Genomic DNA, 25,152 nt, shown 5'->3' with positions numbered 1-25,152 from the left:
CGTTTTCAACAGGATACCTCACTGGAAATTTAAAATTGCAATTTAGTAAACTAAACTGGCCGTATTGGCATGTGTTGCAATGTTAATACTTCATCATTGATGTATAAACTATCAGACTGCGTGGTGGGTAGTAGTGGGTTTCAGTACGCCTTTAACAGGTCCTGTGATCTTGAAGACATAGGATTTATTTATATTCCAAGCATCTGTTCAAAAGACTGGCCTGTTATTTACGGAAGGGATTCATATGGCCTCATTCCTTGGTTGAATCTTGTGTGAGAGGAAGAGGGGCGTTAATCATTTTGCAATGCTGTCTGCTGGAAACGATGGAAAGCGCCACTCTACTGACAGTAATCAAAGTTGGAATTGCCACAAAACACATTTAAGGATTTTCAACATGACTGCCATTTGGCGGCTGAAGTGGAAAGTGCGCTCCCTCAATTTGTCACATTTCAAGTGTCAGGTAAACTGCGACGAATAGGGCCACATGAATTTTCTTCCTACTGTGTATATTTTAACCTTTTAAAATTATTAAGGGAACAATTGATGGTAGCAGTTAGTGGATGTAGAATCATTCAAATCTATACCAATATTACTCTTTTGGTGGGAATTATGAAATATTCACAATAATTAAATAGTTTTTGTTTTTTATTGTAAAAATTCCATGAAGCGTACAATATCCCAATGCTTTGGCAGTGACATCACTAGAATCTTGTCGTCTATAAAAAAATTAGCATTTTAAAAATACAGAAAAAAAATACACAAAATTGTAAGAATAAAATGTATACAAAAAGTACAAATAAAACAGGACAAATGTGAATGTCAAAACTGTACTGTGTGTTTACACTTGAACTACTTTACATGTTCATTTTGACGCGCCTATTTTCAGTGCTAAGTAACGGGAAGGTCTATCTTGTAGACGCTCCATAGTGACCTATTATCCGTTGCAATCCTCTTGAGAGGCTTTAATTTGTAACATTTACTAAGATGAATGGCACATTAGAAAACTCACCTATTCATTTTAAATTCATCCTTTCTTCAGGACCACAAGTACAATTGCTCTGTGACATTGGTTCTGTGTGTTGAGCGTAACTTCCAGAAGCGCACTAAGCTGCCAGAAGTGAGTGCTTCCTTCCCAACACGTCACTTTGTTTGCTGAAGACGAGCCTCGATCACGATTGTTGTGATGTCGACTGTTCCACCAGAGTTTGGAAGTTGGGCGATAAAACCAGTTTGTGTTGGACGTTTCCTAACACCATCATGTCTCCGTTCTTGCCGTCGCTCAGACTCACAGACACCAGTTGCTGTAAACAACGAGACGAAACACTTGTCAGGTGAAGGAGTAGACTTTTGGAAAAAAGTTCAAGTTTTTTACTCCCCGGGAACAGATTTTTAAACTAGAACTTTGCATTGCTTACTACTACTCGTTAGAATACACACACCCAGCAACAGTTTGCATAAAATCGCAATGCAGCGCCTGACGGCGAGATAACCTTTATAGTTATTTTAATTTTTTGTCAACAAAATAACACTCATATGTACTTTGTTTCATGCCTTAACCCGAAAGTAAAATATTTGAGCGTGCTATCGTAATGTAATCAAGCTTGCGTCGTTAGTGTTAGCGAATATGCTAACACATCTACAAATGTCTGTGTTAGTATTAACTTACAATAGCATTCTTTTTGTATTGTTTCAGTTTGGTAAATTCATCAAAACTTCGCTGTGGAGTTTTTGAGTCTGTTTAGCTGATTGGAGAGCTACCTTCCACAACTGGTGCTAATGACTTCTGTTTTGTTTGATCAGCCGTTTTACTGAAATAAACGTTTACAAAATCTTTGGTAACAGTATATATCTGTGTCTTATAGTCCGGTGCAGATAATATATGTAATCAGTTGAAAGACAAGCATCCAGAACTGCACAATGATTTAAAGACTGACATGTCCACAGACATAAATACATTGGCCCATTGCCTAAGACAAGCGTATTAGCGGAGTTAAAACAGTCTCATTCAAGTGCCATCCATCCATTTTCTACCGCTTATTCCCTTTCGGGGTCGCGGGGGGCGCTGGCGCCTATCTCAGCTACAATCGGGCGGAAGGCGGGGTACACCCTGGACAAGTCGCCACCTCATCGCAGGGCCAACACAGACAACATTCACACTCACATTCACACACTAGGGCCAATTTAGTGTTGCCAATCAACCTATCCCCAGGTGCATGTCTTTGGAAGTGGGAATTCAAGTGAATAAACTTAATTTCAAGGTTGTGTTTGGAGTGCACAGTTACTCTGAAAAAGATAAGCTGTCCACTATTTTTAATGCCATTTATTTCATTTTTTGTACTGCAATAAGAGAGACCAGTACGTTTAATGCCATTGCTTTACTTTATTCAAGTTGGAGTTATAAGATTTATAACACCAACTTAAATAAAAACTTGAATAAAGTAAAGCAAGTAAAGCAATTATGACATTTTTTGTGTTCCCTTTTATTTTGAAATGATACCAACAAGAATACCCTGCACAGACAGTAATATATTGTAACGTGTGGGAAGTTTGTTTGCATATACTTTGTCTTTATGACTCACAAGAAAAGCAGATAAGATATAATACAAATAAGAGATTATGTACATATACAGTGGAACCTTGATTCACGAACGCCTCTATTTGCATCCTTTCCGATGTTTACATTGCGCCAAATATGCCTCTGTGCGCGGACCATGTCTCAAAGTATGAACACGTCATGCATTTATTCAGTCGTTTTGTGGAGGCTAGAAGCTCAATGGGGAATGCCATTTTGATGACATTGCTTTCTGTGAACACGGGCAGTGCCATTTTGAAATCAATTTTGTTGTACTTGTGCAAAGACAATAAAGTCCTTCCGTCCTTCGAAGAGGCGGGGCTCCCTGCGCCAAATCTGTTTACATCCTGTACACACTGGCGTGGCAGTTTCAAAGAGCTTTGAGGCAGCACTTCTGACGAGTTTATTTCCACAATTGTCGTACCTCGTGCCGGTCAAAGCTGTGTGAGCCTGTCTAAGCGATCAATTCGTTTAATCAGAAAAACTTTAAATGTGTCCAAAATCTCACAGTCTTTATATATATGTGTATAAATATTTTATATATACCGTATTTTCCAGATCATAAGGCGCACTAGTCTATTTTCGATCTTTTTCACATATAAGGCACACCGGAATATAGGGCGCATTGAAGGAGTCATATTATTATTATTTAAAAAAAAAAAAGTAAAACATTTTCTTGTGGTCTTCAAGGTCTTTGGTCAAAATGTAGCATGGATTAAGTTTTACAGATCATCTTCAAATCGCTTTATGACAGCCTCTTACGGATGCGGCGTTTTGTGGACAGTCTTATTTACGTGGCTCACTTTCGGCTTTGTCGTTTCCCTGTCATCTTTGTTGTAGCGGTGTAGCGTGCAGAAGTGTCAAAAAATGGAGCTAACTGTTTTAATGACATTCAGACTTTACTTAAGTCAATAACGGAGCAGCATCTCCTCACCCGGAAACAACCACACTGGAAATGTCTCTGTGAAAAACTGTCGGACCGGAACTCACTAATAACTAAAGTTCCTTGGGTGAATAATATAAACTCACAATACCGGTGTGTTTTAGCGCTTTCTTGGCAAGTTTACTGACAGATATAAGTCAGAACTTTACACTACTTTATATTAGAAATGACAACAGCGGAGGATGAATGTCCTATAACAAAAAGATAGAGAAACAGAAGAAGCTTATCGACTAGGGGGTCAGGCACGGACGACAAAGGTGGACGGGTTAAATTTTTCAGGATTTATGCAGATCCCAAATACAGATCAGCAGGTACAAGATGGTAAGAAAAGTTGCTTTTGCATAATATTGCGAAACAAAACGCCTGATGTCTTACCTTGTACACACACCATAATAATACTTGTATGTTTAATGAGCCGACAATCCATCATGCGGTGCGGCTTCATAGCTTACCAAAGTCGTACTAAAACATTTTGATAGATTTTTGAGCGCAGTGTGTAATGTTGTATATTTTTATGAAACATATAAGATGTTGGTGTTGTTTACTTTAGTCATATTGCCATAGTAGTGAAGTCTACACTTATCTATTATGTTTGACGGCCATCTACTGGTCACACTTATCATTACATCATGTATCAAATAAAATTACTTCGAGGTCAGTAAGCAAAACCAGAATTATTCCCATTAGGCACCCTGTCGAGTTTTGAGGAAAAAGAAAGGATTGTAAGTGCACCTTATCGTCCGGAAAATACGGTATATAGAGTATATACATATATATTATAGTGTCTTCAAAGAGTGCCTTTTTAATTTTTTACTAAAGAAGGAACTTTTGTTAAGGCTGAAACTAATTATTCATGTTACATTGATTCTTATGGGAACTCTGCTTGACTATTTTAATTTTTTGGTTGGTGAACCATGTTGAACGACCAATGAAGTTCCATTGTATGTAACCTATATAGCTATTTACAGTACAGTCAAAGATGCGATAATTTTTTACAGCTGTGGTCAACAATGCCCCCCCCCAAATGTTTTCACTAGAATTCAATTCTTTCATCTTTACACTGTATTATTACAAGATGCAACACTTTAAAATAACTTTGAATAACTTGAGGGTTTAAATAACCTGACTCTTGCCAGAGCCTTGTCGTTCGCTGAGCTCTACACAAAGATCTGGGAGTTCTCAATAGATGTATTTCAGAAGGCGGGGCCTTGTAAAAAAAACACACAAAAAAAATCATTTTATGTGATTGGATAAACCACTTGTCCGTTATCTTGATTGACGTGCAAGCACTCACATCGAAATCAACGCGGTCGGAAGAAGAGCCAAAACATCCTTGCCACCAATAAATGCTTTGAAAACCGTTCTCTGTTCATCTTTTAAAGAATTAATATTTGATAGATTGGACAAAACAGCTGCAATAGCAGAATCAATGTCAGCACACGACGCAGCAAGGGCTGCGTGCCGCCATTGTTGTTTGAATCAAACAGTCGCTTCAGCGCTACGTCACATCTATGAAATCCCACCCAGCGATCCTGATTGGTTGATTATGTTTTGCTATCTGTAAGGGGTTTGCAATGCCTTCGAGTCCAGATCCTTGTGTGGAGATCAGCGAACTACAAGGGTCTGGCGAGAGTCACGTTATGGTTTAAAGGCTAAATGGAGAAAATGTTAACCTTCTCTTTACTCCGTACCGCAAAATGGTTCATATCACAAACATTTATCTGTAAGACAAATCAATACACATACCTGGAGGAACGAGAATGCAGCTCCATCAGTGACGTCAATGATAATATCGCCCAGCTTCAGCTCCACCTTTCCTGACTTTCGTATTTGGAGTTTACCCAGAAATCCCTCAGGGAATTCCGACAGCACAGGAGAGCACCTGACCGAACGAGACTCCCGGGGAGACAACATGACAAACAATCATTTCATCACTGGTATCAGTCAACATGTACACAAGGTTTGGTACTCTTAGCCAAAATATTGTTCTATACAAATATATAATTCTGTTGTATTTATGTAGTGTTGAGTCAGCAAAGGTTAGCGCAACATAGTTTTTATCTAGAGCAAGTTTAGGACAAAGGTCCTCATACCTTAAAGCAGGTAAAAGGTAGTTAATGAGAACAATATAAAAGACTAGTGCAGCTTTGAGTGCACCTGAAGAAGAGGGAAATATATGTAATACAAAAACCAAACTAAAAAGGCTACAAAGTAAACTACACGGATTGCTAGAGGTCAGCAACAGTTAACATACAAACCCCGTTTCCATATGAGTTGGGAAATAGTGTTAGATGTAGATATAAACAGAACACAATAATTTGCAAATCATTTTTAACCCATATTCAGTTGAATATGCTACAAAGACAACATATTTGATGTTCAAACTGATAAACATTTTTTTTGTGCAAATAATCATTAACTTTAGAATTGGACAAAGAAGTTGGAAAAGGTGGCAATAAATACTGATAAAGTTGAGGAATGCTCATCAAACACTTATTTGGAACATCCAATAGGTGTGCAGGCTAATTGGGAACAGGTGGGTGCCAGCTTCCCAAAAAATGCTCAGTTTTTCACAAGAAAGGATGGGGCGAGGCACACCCCTTTGTCCACAACTGCGTGAGCAAATAGTCAAACAGTTTAAGAACAACGTTTCTCAAAGTGCAATTGCAAGAAATTTAGGGATTTCAACATCTATGGTCCATAATATCAAAAGGTTCAGAGAATCTGGAGAAATCACTCCAAGTAAGCGGCATGGCCGGAAACCAACATTGAATGACCGTGACCTTGGATCCCTCAGACGGCACTGTATCAAAAACCGAAATCAATCTCTAAAGGAGATCACTACATAAGTTTAGGAACACTTCAGAAAACCACTGTCACTAAATACAGTTCGTCGCTACATCTGTAAGTGCAAGTTAAAGCTCCACTACGCAAAATGAAAGCCATTTATCAACAACATCCAGAAACGCCCCCGGCTTCTCTGGGCCCGAGATCATCTAAGATGGACTGATGCATAGTGGAAGAGTGTTCTGTGGTCTGACGAGTCCACATGTCAAATTGTTTTTGGAAATATTTGACATCGTGTCAAAGGGGGAGCGAACTATCCGGACTGTTATCGACGCAAAGTTGAAAAGCCATCATCTGTGATGGTATGGGGATGCATTAGTGCCCAAGGCATGGGTAACTTACACAGCTGTGAAGGCACCATTAATGCTGAAAGGTACATACAGGTTTTGGAACAACATATGCTGCCATCTAAGCGCCGTCTTTTTCATGGAGGCCCCTGCTTATTTCAGCAAGACAATGCCAAGCCAAATTCAGCATGTGTTACAACAGCGTGGCTTCGTAAAAAAAGAGTACGGGTACTTTCCTGGCCCGCCTGCAGTCCAGACCTGTCTCCCATCGAAAATGTGTGGCGCATTATGAAGCGTAAAATACGAACGGCAGCGGAAACCCCGGACTGTTGAAGGACTGAAGCTCTCCATAAAACAAGAATGGGAAAGAATTCCACTTTTAAAGCTTCAAAGAACTGAGTTTCCTCAGTTCCCAAATGTTTGAGTGTTGTTAAAAGAAAAGGTGATGTAACACAGTGGTGAACATGCCCTTTCCAAACTACTTTGGCACGTGTTGTAGCCATGAAATTATAAGTTAATTATTATTTGCAAAAAAAAATAATTAAGTTTATGAGTTTGAAAATCAAATATCTTGTCTTTGTAGTGCATTCAACTGAATATGCTTTGAAAAGGATTTGCAAATCATTGTATTCCGTTTATATTTACATCTAACACAATTTCCCAACTCATATGGAAACAGGGTTTGTAGAAACAACTTACAAAAGCATTAAAAAAACAATAAAAATAGACTACAAAATAATAGACTAAAATGCAAACTGAGTACAGGTGTGCTGGCAGACAAATGAAAAATGCAGCTAAGACAGAAACAGGAAGAAACTATACAATAAGTGCGATAGACAGGAACCATAACACTAAACAGAAAAATGTTCACAAAACCAAAACAAGGCATGAGCTGTTTTGACATTAAGCTTTGTTTTAAATATTGTTTTGTGTCGTTACAAAAAGTTTTGTGATTTTGTGCAGAGGAGAGACGAGTTTGCTGATGTTGTTTTGGCGTGGATGCAGCTGAAATTAACCTGTTTTGTTTTTAGAACAGAGAGATTGTTAATCACCTACACTGCTGATGTCCAGTTAGACGTTACGAGCGGTTGAGAAAATTGCCGCCAATATTGAGCACAAGGTGTGTTGGCATGCTGTAACGACTTCTCCAGCCTGTCTCATGCTTACAGACGAAAATTAGGTTAGTAATTTAGTGAGCGTGATGTTAGTAAGGGTTAAACGCGGCTTTCCAGAAAATTTGGAAGCCGGAAATCCGCAACGTCAGATTAGTAAATTTGCATTAGATGGTGTTTAAATTTGGAGTTCCTACATGCAAATAGGGGTCAAATTCTGACTTGAAAAAAATCACCATATCTATTTTGAATGTAAAATGTCACAGAATCACACTAACCACAGTCAGACCCAGGGTTTCCCACACATTCATTTATTTGTTGCGGCCCGCCACGAAAGAATTACGGCTGCCACAAATACAAATTTTAAAAAATATATATATGTATATTTTTTTTCGGCTTTTGACTCGCTCGACCGCTCATAAAAGCAATGGGACTCTGTCTGTGAATGGAGCTTGTAGTTACATATTATATAAATATGTAAATATTATATAAATATGTACATAAAGTGTTGTACTTATATTCCAACTCCACGTTCTTCTTGGTCTTCGCCGCCGCTGCCTCTCGCACTGTTTAAAAAGGCGACAGCTGTGAATGCCGGAGAGAGAGGCAGAAAGACTCAAACGAGCCAAAGGGAAGCTGACACGGATTGAAAGAGGAAGAAAGCCAGACGCAGACGACGAGCGAGCGGAAAAGAGGAGCTGAAAAGCGACCTGGACTGAGGTTTTTATTTGAAAAATTAAACGATGTCACAACCATGCTCGAGAATGTCCCTATTTGGAGGTCCATGGAACCCGCACGACAGCGAGAGTCTGTCACAATACTCTAATGTAAAACAAATACCTTGAAGTCTAAATATGTGTTGCCCTTAAAACTCACTTGTTCTTTTCCATGCACGGGCTTCTTGTCCTCAGCCTTTTTACTGACTTTCTCAAACCTGGGTTCAGGAGCGCTGTCAGCTTTTTGTGCTCTGGCAGGCATACAGTCTGGCAACTGCATAAAGAAGAGCTCTTCCCTGTCAGACAGGCGCAGATCCTCCAATTTCTTCACCAAAGAAGGCTGCCCGATGTTGCTATAACCTGTATTAACCTGAGGTTCACCGGATGGCGGTCTGAGAAGAGGAGGCTTCTCTTGACCTGCTAGCAGAAGAAAAGGTGTTTTACTTTCGCCCGCATGATATTAGCAGCTCTTTGTGACTCCACATGCAAATAGCAAAGTCATTCTCTCACCTTCTGGGCTTTTCTGACACAGAGGCAACTGAATGGGTTTCAGCTTGGCGTCATTCCTCAAACTTGGGTCACATATGAACTGGGTGAGCAAAAAGCAAAAACATTGAACAATTTAATAGTTTTTCCATTTCAATGAAGAAGATGTGAGCCAAAGTACAAACCCCGTTTCCATATGAGTTGGGAAATTGTGTTAGATGTAAATATAAACGGAATACAATGATTTGCAAATCATTTTCAACCCATATTCAGTTGAATATGCTACAAAGACAACATATTTGATGTTCAAACTGATAAACATTGTTTTTTGTTGCAAATCATTAACTTTAGAATTTGATGCCAGCAACATGTGACAAAGAAGTTGGGAAAGGTGGCAATATACTGATAAAGTTGAGGAATGCTCATCAAACAGGTATGCAGGCTAATTGGGAACAGGTGGGTGCCATGATTGGGTATAAAGAAATGCTCAGTCTTTCATAAGAAAAGATGGGGTGAGGTACACCCCTTTTTCCACAACTGTGTGAGCAAATAGTCAAACAGTTTAAGAACAAAGTTTCTCAAAGTGCAATTGCAAGAAATTTAGGGATTTCAACATCTACGGTCCAAAATATCATCAAAAGATTCAGAGAATCTGGAGATATCACTACACGTAAGCGGCATGGCCAGAAACCAACAATGAATGACCGTGACCTTCGATTCCTTTAGACGGCACTGTATCAAAAACCGACATCAATCTCTAAAGGATATCACCACATGGGCTAAGGAACACTTGAGAAAACCACTGTCACTAAATACAGTTTGTCGCTACATCTGTAATTGCAAGTTAAAGCTCTACTATGCAAAGCCAAAGCCATTTATCAACAACATCCAGAAACGCCGCCGGCTTCTCTGGACCTGAGATCATCTAAGATGGACTCATGCGAAGTGGAAAAGTATTCTGTGGTCTGATGAGTCCACATTTCAAATTGTTTTTAGAAATATTTGACATCGTGTCATCAAGACCAAAGGGGAAGCGAACCATCCGGACTGTTGTCGACGCAAATTTCAAAAGCCAGCATCTGTGATGGTATGGGGGTGCATTAGTGCCCAAGGCATGGGTAACTTACACATCTGTGAAGGCACCATTAATGCGAAAGGTACATACAGGTTTTGGAACAACATATGCTGCCATCTAAGCGCCGTCTTTTTCATGGACGTCCCTGCTTATTTCAGCAAGACAGTGCCAAGCCACATTCAGCACATGTTACAACAGCGTGGCTTCGTAAAAAAAGAGTGCGGGTACCTTCCTGGCCGGCCTGCAGTCCAGACCTGTCTCCCATCGAAAATGTGTGGCGCATTATGAAGCGTAAAATACGACAGCGGAGACCCTGGACAGTTGAACGACTGAAGCTCTACATAAAACAAGAATGGGAAAGAATTACATTTTCAAAGCTTCAACAATAAGTTTCCTCAGTTCCCAAACGTTTATTGAGTGTTGTTAAAAGAAAAGGTGATGTAACACAGTGGTGAACATGCCCTTTCCCAACTACTTTGGCACGTGTTGCAGCCATGAAATTCTAAGTTAATTATTTTTTGCAAAAAATAAAATAGAATTTATAAGTTTGAACATCAAATATCTTGTCTTTGTAGTGCATTTACTTGAATATGGGTTGAAAAGGATATGCAAATCATTGTATTCCGTTTATATTTACATCTAACACAATTTCCCAACTCATACGGAAACGGGGTTTGTACAATCTTCATTTCATAAAAATCGTTCGGTTTATTTAGTAATATTTGGTTGCAATTTAAATGATCTGTCTTTAAGTGCGACTAATATCATAAGGGCTACATTAAAAGTCAGCTTAATACACCTTTTTTTAAAATTATTTTTATTAAACACACCTCAATCCATTGTACAGTGCTTAACACAGTTATTAGAGCACCTGTCATAAAATATAAACCAATATTTTAGTTGTCAAAAACTTGTTCCAAACTAAAAATGTTAAAAAGTATTTGGTAAAACATAAAAAAATTGTCATTTTCTTTTTAATACCCGCCCTCAAAACTATTTTTTTATATTAGCAATTAAATAATACTAGTAAATTTAGAAATGCATGGCAAACAATATTATGTGTTATTTAGTAGGAGTGTCCCGATACACCGTTTTAATTTCCGATATGATACCGATATTGGAGACTTAAGTATTGGTTGATACCGATGCAGTGCCAGAGGGAGAGCGGGACACGCGTCGTTTTATCAGTATCACGCAGTATCATGCTTCAAATCCTGTTTCAAAAAGCTGTGCACTCCAAATCATACTCCTTTTAACGTAAGGTCACATGGACCGAGCTCTGGAAAGCCGAACCCCATCGAATAAAGTTCTTGATCCAGGCGGTCTACGACGTGCTGCCAAGTCCATCCAACCTCTTCACCTGGGGAAAGGTGGAGAAACCCGGGTGCCCCCTCTGCCAGAGGAGAGGAACCTTGGAGCACATCCTAAGCTGTTGTCCAAAAGCCCTGGGTGAAGGGCGGTACCGCTGGCGACATGACCAGGTCCTGAAGGCCATAGCTGATGCCATCTGCAGGGGAGTCAGTCACAGCAAGAGCCTCCGCCCAGTGAAGAGTACTGCTTTGATCAGAGCTGGGGAGAAGTCAACACCGGCTGCCCGGAACACCTCTTCTGGTCTGTTGGCAACAGCACGCGACTGGAAGGTGTCAGTTGATCTGGGAAAGCAGTTGAAGTTCCCTGACGTGGTTGCTAAAAAAACACTAAGGCCAGATATTGTGCTCACCTCAGTGGTCTCCAAGCAGGTAATCCTTGTGGAGCTCACAGTGCCTTGGGAGGACCGTATGGAGGAGGCCAATGAGAGGACGAGCACAAAGTACTCTCAGCTTGTGGAGGAGTGTCGGAGCAATGGGTGGCGAGCGATGTGCCGGCCTGTTGAAGTGGGATGTCGAGGGTTTGTGGGCAAATCTCTCTGCAGGGCCTACAGAATGCTTGGCATCACAGGGGCCAGCCAGCAAAGGGCCATGAAGTTAGTCACAGATGCAGCAGAAGTGGCATCAAGGTGGCTGTGGATCAGGAGGGGAGAGGCGTGGCATGTGGGGCAGTAGCGCTACCTGGACACAGGCTGGGGCCTGATCAACCCTGGCTGGGTCGCCTAGAGGAGGGGGTCTGATTGTTGAAAGACCCGAAACCCCCTGTGATCCTAGGTTACATCACTGAGGATGTGTCCAGTTGCACCATTGGTGTATTTAAAAACCCTTAATGTTGACTTCCTCATTTTATTAAATGACAAAAATTTGCACACAGTTTTTTTTATTCATTTTTGTTTCGTAGGTTAGTGTTTTATAGTATTTTGCTCCTGAGTTAATGTTGCTGATCAATTTAGATGTATTATTATTCATTGAGTTTCTTTGATTTTGTTTTTAATTATCAAATGCTGTCGAAAATGTTTACAGTTTAAATAAGGCTACATCTTCACTTTGAATTTCGAGAAAATTGACGCACTTTAAATCTTTTCTGTTACAGACTAAAAAAACAATGTTAATAGAGTTATTATTTTGTAAGTTAACCAATAGTTTGTTTTTGTTTACTTTAATAAGGATACAATGTTTCGAAGAGGCGTACTTCTAACAATTGTATAGACACATACAATTTATAGTTGTGGGAGGTGATGTTTTCTCTTACAAGAGGGGGGTAACAGAAAATAATTGAGAAGCAATGCTCTAAGGACATTGGTTAAATATGTCTAGCTCGTGTGCTTAGCTTTTGTGTAGCTGCTAGATCCCAGTAGCCTATAACGTAGCATGTTTACCTTTTATAAGGGACATCAGTAAAAACAAGAAAAGATCAAACTTGTGTGCTTACTGGAGGACATTTAGATGTTATATGTTTGCACAAATAAACACGTTGCACGACTGCTTGTATCAGCGCTTATATCCAAGATCTTAGAGGCAAACTGGTATCACGTGATATTTGTTTTTCTGCTCATATCTAAACGACATTATTTGTCAATATCAGTTCAGGCCACTTTTTGCTTTGGCAAAAGTGTATTTAAAAAATGTGGAGATTAACCCAATTCAAGCAGACAAACCTACACTTCTTAACCATGAGATTAAGCAAAAAAACCTGGCGTACGCTCCTTTTTACAGCCAAGTTGAGATGTATCAAAACTGACGTTGATGTGGAAATGTGCGCTGCCTCATGGTAACTTCTGGAGTCTATCCATATTACATCATTTCACATGACACTCTAATCTGGCTGTGAGTAGTATGAACACATTGTGTTATAAAGTACACAAATTATATTTAAATAGGGAGTAAACAGTCACCCATTTGTGCTTAAGTATCATTGCAACGAATAATTCCTTCAAACGGGGTGCAGCACTATATTATTTCACGCTTGTCTATCTTTTTCACTTTCTTCCTTTTTTACCCGACAACTCCTTTTTTTTATTCCAGCCAGTGTTAAATTCTCGGAGAGCATCGAGCAACGACCATTCGTTGAAATCATGAAAAACAAGCACCTCCCACTGACGCATACTGAATCCTGATGGGGCAGCATGTGCCACACTCAGGCACGAGGCTACTTTCAATATTATCTGCATAGTTACAAGGGGCGGGGTCTGATTTTTGCATGCGCACACTTTTTTTTAATACATTTGAATTCTTACATGCATCCGTAGTTTTCTGGATTTGAACAAACGTCTATTTTTAGTAGGAAATACCCACAACTTTTATTAAACGAGGCGCCTGGATCTTTAATTTTGAAGTGATTTTAACTCACGTCGTCTCTTTTTAGTTTTCTGAGCAACTCGTCTTCGTCAGATTCTTTCTTCTCTTGTTTCACAGGTTTACAGGTAGGCGAGATGTCGGAGTCGCACATGTCTGAAGCAGCAATCCAGCCTGTAAGAGCCGACTAATATTTACATTCACACGTTCCAGTAAAAAAGAATGAATGTGAAATTTTCAATAGGCATCTACCCGTTTTTCGCAGCGTGTCAGCAGGACCCTGTTCAAAGATGGAGTGAGACTGGATGGTCTCAGGCTTTGCTTTTCTCCTCCCTCTGTTCTCTCTTCTTCTACTGTCCCTCTGTCTACTCCCTCTTTTTGGAGCAACTCGGACCTCTTCCTTTAATCTGGAATCAACCGTTACGTTTGATGTCAATACAACCTGTTCACAGTTCTGTATTAATCATAATGATCACCACTTACTCATCTTTGCTTTTCCTCACAGCGTGAATGTTCGGTTCAAACGTTTTCTATGGAAAACAGAAAAAGAGATTTGTTAAAAAAAATGATTAGTTTTAAATGAATAATAATAATATCACATTATACATTTTCGGGCAGAGGTCGGCAACCCAAAATGTTGAAAGAGCCACATTGGACCAAAAATACAAAAACAAATCCGTCTGGAGCTGCAAAAAAATAAAAGCCATATTACATACAGATAGCGTGTCATGAGATATAAATTGAATTATGAGGACTTAAAGGAAACTAAATGAGCTCAAATATACCTACAAATGAGGCATAATGATGCAATATGTACACACCCCGTTTCCATATGAGTTGGGAAATTGTGTTGGATGTAAATATAAACGGAATACAATGATTTGCAAATCCTTTTCAACCCATATTCAGTTGAATATGCTACAGAGACAACATATTTGATGTTCAAACTGATAAACATTTTTTTTTATTTGCAAATAATCATTAACTTTAGAATTTGATGCCAACAACACGTGACAAAGTAGTTTGTACATACAGCTAGCCTAAATAGCATGTTAGCATCGATTAGCTTGCAGTCATGCACTGACCAAATATGTCTGATTAGCAGTCCACACAACTTAATAACATCAACAAAACTCACCTTTGTGCATTCATGCACAACGTTAAAAGTTTGGTGGACAAAATGAGACAGAAAATGAAGTGGCATAAAACACATCTTAGAAAGTTGGAGAAAGTTATACATGTAAACAAACTACGGTGAGTTCAAGGACCGCCAAAATTAGCAGGACAAAACGGCGCTCGCCAAACACTCAAATCAGTGAAGCATGTTTAATATAAACAGTGTGCTTTATAACAATTAGGGAGGTTTGGGTCATGTTTCTCCTCCTACAGAAACCATATTAAAACAAAACATGTGTTTTTTTCTTCTCATCTTTTTCCATTTTTCATATAATTTTCGAAAAAGCTCCAGAGAAACACTAGGGTGGCGCTAAAGAGCCGCGTGTTGCCGACCCCCATTCTAGGGAAAAACAGTCCCAAAGCATGATGTTTCCACCCCCATGCTTCACAGTAGGTGTGGTGTTCTTGGGATGCAACTCAGTATTCTTCTTCCTCCAAACACGACGAGTTGAGTTTATACCAAAATGGATACATGGATGATACAGCAGAGGATTGGGAGAATGTCATGTGGTCAGATGAAACCAAAATAGAACTTTTTGGTATAAACTCAACTCGTCGTGTTTGGAGGAAGAAGAATACTGAGTTGCATCCCAAGAACACCATAACTACTGTGAAGCATGGGGGTGAAAACATCATGCTTTGGGGCTGTTTTTCTGCTAAGGGGACAGGATGATTAAACCGTGTTAAGGAAAGAATGAATGGGGCCATGTATTGTGAGATTTTGAGCCAAAACCTCCTTCCATCACTGAGAGCTTTGAATGGTTGACCAAATACTTATTTTCCACCATCATTTACAAATAAATTATTTAAAATTTCTTCAATGTGAATTCCTGGATTTTTTTTTCACATTCAGTCTCTCACAGTTGAAGTGTACCAATGATGAAAATTACAGACCTGTCATCATTTTAAGTGGGAGAACTTGCACAATCGGTGGCTGACTAAATACTTTTTTGCCCCACTGTATATGTATGTGTACTCTATATGTATATTAATGTGCTTCATTGTACAAATTTAAACAATTTTATTAATCCCTCAAGGATTAATAATCATCATTCAATTTGAGCAGCAGATTGTTGTGATTTACAAAGCCTACATGGCTCACAATAAAATAAAAAGCCAATATATACATAAACAATACAACAATCTAAAAAAAAAGGAAACGTTTAAGAGTAGGGAATAAGCGGTAGAAAATGGATGGATGGATGGAAGTTTAAGAGTTTAAGAATCTAAGTGCAGAGGGGACGAATGATTTGGAAAAGCGATTTGTTTTACTCAATGGAAGGGCATAACGTCGCCCTGAACGCAACAGAGAGAAATCCCCCACAAGGACACGGCTCGTGGAGGCTAAATTGCTCTTTGCTTTTCGGGGGATTTGCTGTTTGCAGAAGATGTTTAAGTCTTTTAGTTTTACTCCGGTAAACTAAGAGCAAGACTTGAAAATACTAGTCAGGCTGTTTCAGTCTTCAACTAAAAGATAGTGAAACCAACAAATAAAATAAAAACACATCAGACTCTCAATAAATGTTTGATAAAAACAACAGAGAAATAATTTAATTTCCTAAGAAGATTAATTCTCTGTAGTGCTGGCTTCACTATAAAATCTGCGTTCACATCAAACTTGAGCTGGTCGTCAAAAAGGTCCCCAAATATTTATATGATGACAATGTACAGCTTTTTTGATATGTATGATGCACTCTGTAGAAATTTCAGCAGCGAGTTGGACATTCATGGAGGGCAGGATAATATATGTAAACAAACCAGGGGTGAATATATCAGTGTAGCCGGTGTAACATTGTATTCATAAAAATAAGCAACAAAACAATACAACAAGAAAAAAATACACATATTTGACTTTAAATACAAGTATAACTGTCTTTAGCCTTTAAAAAAACAAAAAACAACAACAATTTGTTATGCAATTGTGACACCGCACCAGCCTCCCATCCCAAGGCAGCCATCACATACTGAATGGCTGCTACTTTTAAAAATTAATATTCATATTATTGAACTTATAAACATGATGCTGGGATAGGTTGCTCGGCAACACTAAATGGTCCATAGTTTGTGAATGTTGTCTATCTGTGATCCCCTAACCCTGTGATGAGGTGCCGACTTGTCCAGGCTGTACCCCGCCTTCCGCTCGAGCGCAGCTGAGATAGGCTTCAGCATCCCCCACAACCCCAAGAGGGACAAGCGGTAGAAAATAGATGACTGGAAAAAAGAAAAGTACCTTCTTTTTCTTTATGGCGCCCCCTAGTGTCAAGTCCCGCGTTCGGAGGGACGTCAGTCTCCTGGCAGTAGTGGGGGAGGAGACACTTGCGGGACCAAGGCCAGGAAGTCCTCTGCTCGCGGGAAGACTAAAACAAGCCGCACTGGTGATGCCGGACGGGCGGGGAACACTTTCTGCATCCTTCGTGTCCATAATTTAGTGCAGTCAGGTCCTTTAAAGGCCTACAAAGACGTCGGCGGACATCTCAGTCGCGTAAAACGTGCACTCTTTCGAACTGGAAGTCAAAAACAATGCTTTTATTTTGAAAGTAAAGGTAAAACATCCGGTGGTTTATTTTCGCTACAAACATGTCTGCGTATGCCACCCAAAATCTCCTGTTTCTTCTCTGCTGTTCCACAATATATTCCTGAGCTGAATATATAGCTTTAAAACAATAAAAACATGGTTTTAGCACACCTTAGGTTTGTTTACTGCAGACACGTTGAACGCATCGTATTCACTTGACAACTAACCCACAAAGGATGCAGACTGCCGAGTCCAGGATATTCCATTACACCTAAACTGCGCAAATGTTGATTATATTTGGTCGGCGTTTACTTGTACCGTGTATTTCCTGTCGGGTTCTTGGTTCCGCAGAAGTAGTCACTTCTGCTTGCAGCAGAGGTAAATATTTGTGGCAAGTCGACAGCCCGCGCTTGAGCAAGACGACCTCCTTCCGTGCTCAGCTTCCATTGTTGTTTTTATGCAGCACACGCGTTCAGCCACAAGAGGGCGGTGTTTTTCAAGATAAAACGCTCCACCTTTATTGCCAGTTTTGACTTCAAGTAAGCGGTTAGGTATCCACAAACCCTTATATGTCATCAATTGAGATACTACCGAAATATATATTGTAATATATAATATATTAGGTTAATTGGCAACACTAAATGGTCCCTAGTGTGTGAATGTGAGTGTGAATTTTGTCTGTCTATCTGTGTTGGCCCTGCGATGAGGTGGCGACTTGTCCAGGGTGTACGCCGCCTTCCGCCCAATTGTAGCTGAGATAGGCACCAGTGCCCCCCGCGACCTCAAAGGGAAATATGCGGTAGGAATGGATGGAATGGATATATAATATATATTTAATATTTATTTATTGTCAGTATTTAGCCCAGAATAAGTAGGCCATGAATTGATTAACGTGGACCCTGACTTAAACAAGTTGAAAAACTTATTTGGGGTGTTACCATTTAGTGGTCAATTGTAAGGAATATGTTCTGAACTGTGCAATCTACTAATAAAAGTATCAATCAATCAATCAATTAAAAAGACAACTCTACTAATTGCATGATTAGTAGTAAAACTGACAATAAAGTTATATCAATCATTTTGATCACTCCTTCATGTTAAGGCAGAAAACACTTATTTACTTGTCCATATGAAAACTGCATGAATTTTCTTTGCACCAGTGATTTTCAAACTGTGGTAAGTGTAACACTAGTATTGTATGCAGGGTCCACCTAGTGGTACGCCAAATAATCACTTGATTCAAGTAGAGTGTCTTATTTTCCTATATTCGAACAGTGTTACTGTTCAAGCTGTGTGTAAATTTACAGCTGTGAAAAATATTTAATATACTTGTTAAATAAAACGCTGTTGTAACACTTGGCATTGTCTTGCTGAAATAAGCAGGGGCGCCCATGAAAAAGACGGTACTTAGATGGCAGCATGTGTTTTTCCAAAACCTGTATGTACCTGTCAGCATTAATGGTGCCTTCACAGATGTGTAAGTTACCATTCTTTGGGCACTAATGCAACCCAATACCATCACAGATGCTGGCTTTTGAACTTTGCGTCGATTACAGTCTGGATGGTTCGCTTCCCCTTTGGTCCGGATGACACGATGTCGAATATTTCCAAAAACAATTTGAAATGTGGACTCGTCAGACCACAGAACACTTTTCCACTTCGCATCAGTCCTTCTTAGATAATCTCATTCCCAGAGAAGACGGCGGTGTCTCTGGATGTTGTTGATAAGTGGCTTTCACTTTGCATAGTAGAGCTTTACCTTGCACTTACAGATGTAGCGACAAACTGTATTTAGTGACAGTGGTTTTCTCAAGTGTTCCTGAGCCCATGTGTTGATATTCTTTAGAGATTGATGTCGGTTTTTGATACAGTGCCGCCTGAGGGATCAAAGGTCATGGTCATTCAATGTTGGTTTCCCACCATGCCGCTTACGTGGAATGATTTCTCCAGATTCTCTGAACCTTTTGATGATATTATGGACCGTAGATGTTGAAATCCCTAAATTTCTTGCAATTGCACTTTGAGAAACATTGTTTGTGGGTTCTTCCGAGGATGTTGTAGTCGTAATGATTTGTGCAGTCCTTTGAGACATTTGTGATTTGGGGCTATATAAATAAACATTGATTGATTGATTGTTCTTAAACTGTTTGACTATTTGCTCACTCAGGTGTGGACAAAGGGGTGTACCTAGCCTCATCCTTTCTTGTGAAAGACAAAGCATTTTTTAGGAAGCTGTTTTTATACCCAATCATGGCACCCACCTGTTCCCAATTAGCCTGCACAACTGTGGGATGTTCCAAATAAGTGTTTGATGAGCATTCTTTAACTTTATCAGTATTTATTGCCCCCTTTTCCAACTTCTTTGTCACGTGTTGCTGGCATCAAATTCTAAAGTTAATGATTATTTGCAACAACAAAAATGTTCAACAGTTTGAACATCAAATATGTTGTTTTTGTAGCATATTCAACTAAATATGGGTTGAAAATTAATTGCAAATCGTTGTATTCCGTTTATATTTACATCCAACACAATTTCCCAACTCATATAGAAATGGGGTTTGTATACACACACACACACACACACACACACACACACACACACACACACACACACACACACACACACACACACACACACACACACACACACACACACACACACACGCACACACACACACACACACACACACACACACACACACACACACACACACACACACACACACATATATATACACACATACACATACACACATATATATACACACATACATACATACATAAACACATACATATATATTCCTCACGCACTAATTGACTGAAAACATGACATAAGGTACACACTCCATCGATAGAGAAATGCATTTTTAGACAATATGATTTGCCTGAGCGGCTAGGAGACACAGAGTAACAAGCAGTAGAAAATAGGACTAGAAAGCACAGATTTTAAAAATTAAAAATAATTGTTTATATTTTTTTAAACTTGGTACTTCCCACGGGCAGTAGTTTGGGGACCCCTGGTCTACACTATTTGATGTTTTTTAAATCATATTAATAATTGTTTTTAAGATATATATATATATATATGTATGTATATATGTATGTATGTATGTATGTGTGTGTGTGTATGTATGTATGTATATATATATATGTATGTATGTATGTGTATGTATGTATATATATATAAATGTTATATATATATATATAAATGTTATATATATATATATATAAATATATATATAAATATACATATATATATATATATATATATATATATATATATATATATATATATATATATATATATATATATATATATATATATATATATATAAATTCTATATATGTATACAGTATTGTTGTCCCGATACACATATTTTGGTACTGGCACCGGTACCAAACATTTTTTGATACTTTTCTAAATTAAGGGGCTTCATTTTAACAAAAAATCTTAGGGTAAACTAAACATGTTTCTCCTCCTCCTTGTTTTTAATACATGCTTAGGTTTATTATGCTACTGTGTTTTAATATTGGTCGTCATGGTAGTACTTGGAGTATGTGCAGTCAAGTTTTTTCTGACGCGGTACATGGTGAAAGAAGTTCGAGAACCACTGGTCCACACTATTTGATGGTTTTTAATTGAAATTAATAATTGTTTTTAATATATATATATATATATATATATATATATATATATATATATATATATATATATATATATATATATATACATATATATATCAAGATGTTCTCCCAGGAAGGCAGACGGACTACTCGGGACATGGCGTTTAGGTAAAAACATAATTGAATTTTAACTAAAAAAAGATAAAAACAAAAAGCGCTCACAGCGGAGGCACAACTTAGAATAGAATATAATATATATTTATTGTCATTGTACATTGTACAACAAAATTGTATGCAAAAACTAATTTAGTGCAAATTCATAACACATAAAAACATAAGAACATAGATAAATAGATAAAAAAACATAAAATACATAAAAATATGAAGCATACAGCTCACTTGCACAGTCATTATTGTCATCTTGTGTTCAGTGACAGTATGGCTCTCAGGTAAAAAGTGTTCTTAAATCGGTTTGTCCAGCATTTTATTGTCCTGTATCTCCTGCCTGAGGGCATCAGTTCAAAAAGTTTATGTCCAGGGTGAGATGGGTCCTTTATGAAGTTTTGGGCCTTTTTGAAGCACCTGGCACTGTACAGTTCATCTAGGGAGGGGAGAGAGCAGCCAGTGATCTTCATGGCAGTATTTATGACCCTCTGAAGTGCATTTCTCTCTGCCACCGTGCAGCTGGCATATCATACACACATGCAGTATGTCAGCACACTCTCTATTGAGCTGCGGCAGAAGGACACGAGCAGTTTTTGAGACAGGTTGTTCTTTTTGAGGAGTCTCAGAAAGTAAAGTCTTTTCTGTGCCTTTTTGATGGTCACTGAGGTGGTCATACTCCACGACAGGTCTTCCTCGATATGGATGCCCAGGAACCTGAAGTTAGAGACCCTTTCCACATAGTGCCCATTGATGTACAGTGGTTGGATGTTTATTGTTTTTTTCTTCCGGCAATCTATGATCAGCTCCTTCGTCTTGGTGGTGTTAAGGACCAAGTTGTTTTCCCTGCGCCACCCAGTCAGCCGCTCCACTTCATTTCTGTAGGCAGACTTATCCCTCCCAGAAATGAGTCCAACTACTGTGGTGTCGTCTGAAAATTTAATGGTGGTATTGCTGGCATGAGCAGGGGTGTAGTCATGAGTGTAGAGGGTGTAGAGTAGGGGGCTTAGCACGCAGCCTTGGGGGGGGAGCCGGTGCTGATGCTGATGGATGCTGAGAGGTGGGAGCCTACTCTCACCCTCTGAGAGCGATTTGTCAGGAAGTCCAGGATCCAGTGGCAGATGGAGGAAGACAGTCCCAGCCCCGTCAGTTTGGGCACCAGTCTTGGGCTAAGGAACAAAACTAACGCATAAACAGACTATGAACAAAAATCAAACAAAACTTACTTGGCATGGCATGGAGCACAAAACTATGGCAAGGCATGAAACAAGTCAGCACAGAGCTAGAAAAGATCACAATGATGCCAGGCGGACCAACAGAAAAAGACGGGCTTAAATAACAGTGACATGATTACACAGGTGCGTGAGTCCAAATGAGCAACAGGTAAAACTAAAGGGTAACCATTGAAAAAAAACAAGGGAGTGAAAAAAACAGGAACTTAAAGAGTCCAAAGGTAAAAACAGAACAAGACTTAAACCAAAACATAATCACAGACGTTCTATATACAAATCCCGTTTCCATATGGGTTGGGAAATTGTGTTAGATGTAAATATAAACGGAATACAATTATTTGCAAATCATTTTTAACCCATATTCAGTTGAATATGCTACAAAGACAACATATTTGATGTTTAAACTGATAAACGTTTTTTTTGTGTGCAAATAATCATTAACTTTAGAATTTGATGCCAGCAACACATGACAAAGAAGTTGGGAAAGGTGGCAATAAATACTGTTAAAGTTGAGGAATGCTCATCAAAAACATATATATGGAACATCCCACAGTTGTGCAGGCTAATTGGGAACAGGTGGGTGCCATGATTGGGTATAAAAGTCGCTTCCATGAAATGCTAAGTAATTCACAAACAAGGTTGGGGTGAAAGTCACCACTTTGTAAGCAAATTGCCGAACAGTTTTAGAACAACATTTCTCAACGAACTATTGCAGGGAATTTATGGATTTTACCATCTACGGTCCGTAAAATCATCAAAAAGTTCAAAGAATCTGGAGAAATCACTGCACATAAGCGATGATATTACGGACTTTTGATGCCTCAGGCGGTACTGCATCAAAAACCGACATCAGTGTGTAAAGGATATCACCACATGGGCTCAGGAACACTTCATAAAACCACTGTCAGTAACTATAGTTGGTCGCTACGTCTGTAAGTCCAAGTTAAAACTCTACTATGCAAAGCCAAACCCATTCATCAACTATATCCTGAAACGCCGCCGGCTTGGCTGGGCCCAAGCTCATCTAAGATGGACTGATGCAAAGTGGAAAGGTGTTCTGTGGTCTGACGAGTCCACATTTCAAATTATATTTGGAAACAGAGGATGTGGTGTCCTCCAGAACAGAGAGGGAAATAACCATTCTGATTGTTATAGGCGCAAAGTTGAAAAGCCAGCATGTGTGATGGTATGGGGGTGTATTAGTGCCCAAGGCATGGGTAACTTACACATCTGTGAAGGCACCATTAATGCTGAAAGGTCCATACAGGTTTTGGAGCAACATATGTTGTCATCCAAGTATAGACGCCCCTGTTATATCAGCAAGAAAAGTGTTACAACAGTGTTGCTTCGTAAAAAAACAGTGCGGGTACTTTCCTGGCCCGCCTGCAGTCCAGTCCTGTCTACCATGGAAAATGTGTGGTGCATTATGAAGCTTAAAATACGACAGTGGAGACCCTGGACAGTTGAACGCCTGAAGCTCTACTTAAAACAAGAATGGGAAAGAATTCCACTTTCAAAGCTTCCACAATTAGTTTCCTCAGTTCCCAAACGTTTATTGAGTGTTATTAAAAGAAAAAGTGATGTAACACAGTGGTGAACATGCTCTTTCCCAACTACTTTGGCACGTGTTGCAGCAATGAAATTCAAAGTTAATTATTATTTGCAAAAAAAAATAAAGTTTATAAGTTTGAACGTCAAATATCTTGTGCATTCAATTGAATATGGGTTGAAAATGATTTGCAAATCATTGTATTCCGTTTATATTTACATCTAACACAATTTCCCAACTCATATGGAAACAGGGTTTGTATGTATACAGTAGTGTTATCCCGAGGCCAATATTTTGTCTCGCCGGGCCGTGGGACAAATTATTAAGCTACAAAAAGGTTAGGGACCACTGAATGAAGTCATCAACATGTTTTTGCTTGGTTGAGTTTAACAAATCAATGTTAAAATCACCACAGATAAATATGGTTTTATGGTTCACAGAGGAAAATAGTTTACCCATCCATTCATTGAAAGTTTCTATGCTTGAACCATAATTCCTCGACTGCTATGGTCATGTTTGTTAAAACTTTAAATGTAACAGATTTAAGAATGTACAATGCGACCCCTCCTCCTATTTTATTTATTCTGTTTATATATCTTAATTCATAGTCATTCAGACTAAAATCAATACCTTTATCATTGTTGAACCAGGTTTCAATCATTGCATTAATGGTAAATGGATGAGTAAATTATTTCAAGTAATCCTTGATAGCCTCAAAGTTAGTGTACATGCTTGGACCATTGAAATGTATTATTGACAGACTATCTTCTTATTTTACACTGTTTTCATATTTTTCACAGGTAAAATAATTAAAGTTTTTTACAATCGCAGAGAAAATCTCCATATCAGTCTCTGTTGTGGCGTGCTCTTGATACTCACACATTTCCAGTTCTTTTTGTTGATGTTGTAGGATCTTCCGTAACATGTCCATATCAATACTTGGTGTGGTCTGTGTTCTTGGTGTTGGTAGCATTGAGAAGATGTAAAAGTCACCAAGCTACATTGATACCAAGTACTGCTGAGATAGGCACCAGCGACCCCGCGACCCCAAGGGAATAAGCGGTAGAAAATGGATGGATGGATGCATCAATGTCAATACTTATCAAAATCTTCTATTTTTCTCACCACCAAGACTTTTGCTTCCTCCGGCGTCCCATTTAGTTTGACAAAGATATTACAGATCGTTACCCAGGT

The 25,152-nt window shown here is 38.9% G+C and overlaps 1 pseudogene; it reads right to left on the bottom strand.

Moving 5' to 3' along the window:
• Window positions 1-627: 627 nt before the first annotated feature.
• LOC133557834 (DNA-directed RNA polymerase III subunit RPC4-like) lies at window positions 628-17,866 on the bottom strand (annotated as a pseudogene).
• Between the last annotated feature and the right edge of the window lie 7,286 nt (window positions 17,867-25,152).

This window comes from Nerophis ophidion, linkage group LG08 (assembly GCF_033978795.1).
Source record: "Nerophis ophidion isolate RoL-2023_Sa linkage group LG08, RoL_Noph_v1.0, whole genome shotgun sequence".
In the NCBI taxonomy this organism is placed as follows: Eukaryota; Metazoa; Chordata; class Actinopteri; order Syngnathiformes; family Syngnathidae; genus Nerophis; species Nerophis ophidion.
Note: the sequence above shows the minus strand (reverse complement) of the source record. Positions and strands in the feature narration are given on the sequence as shown.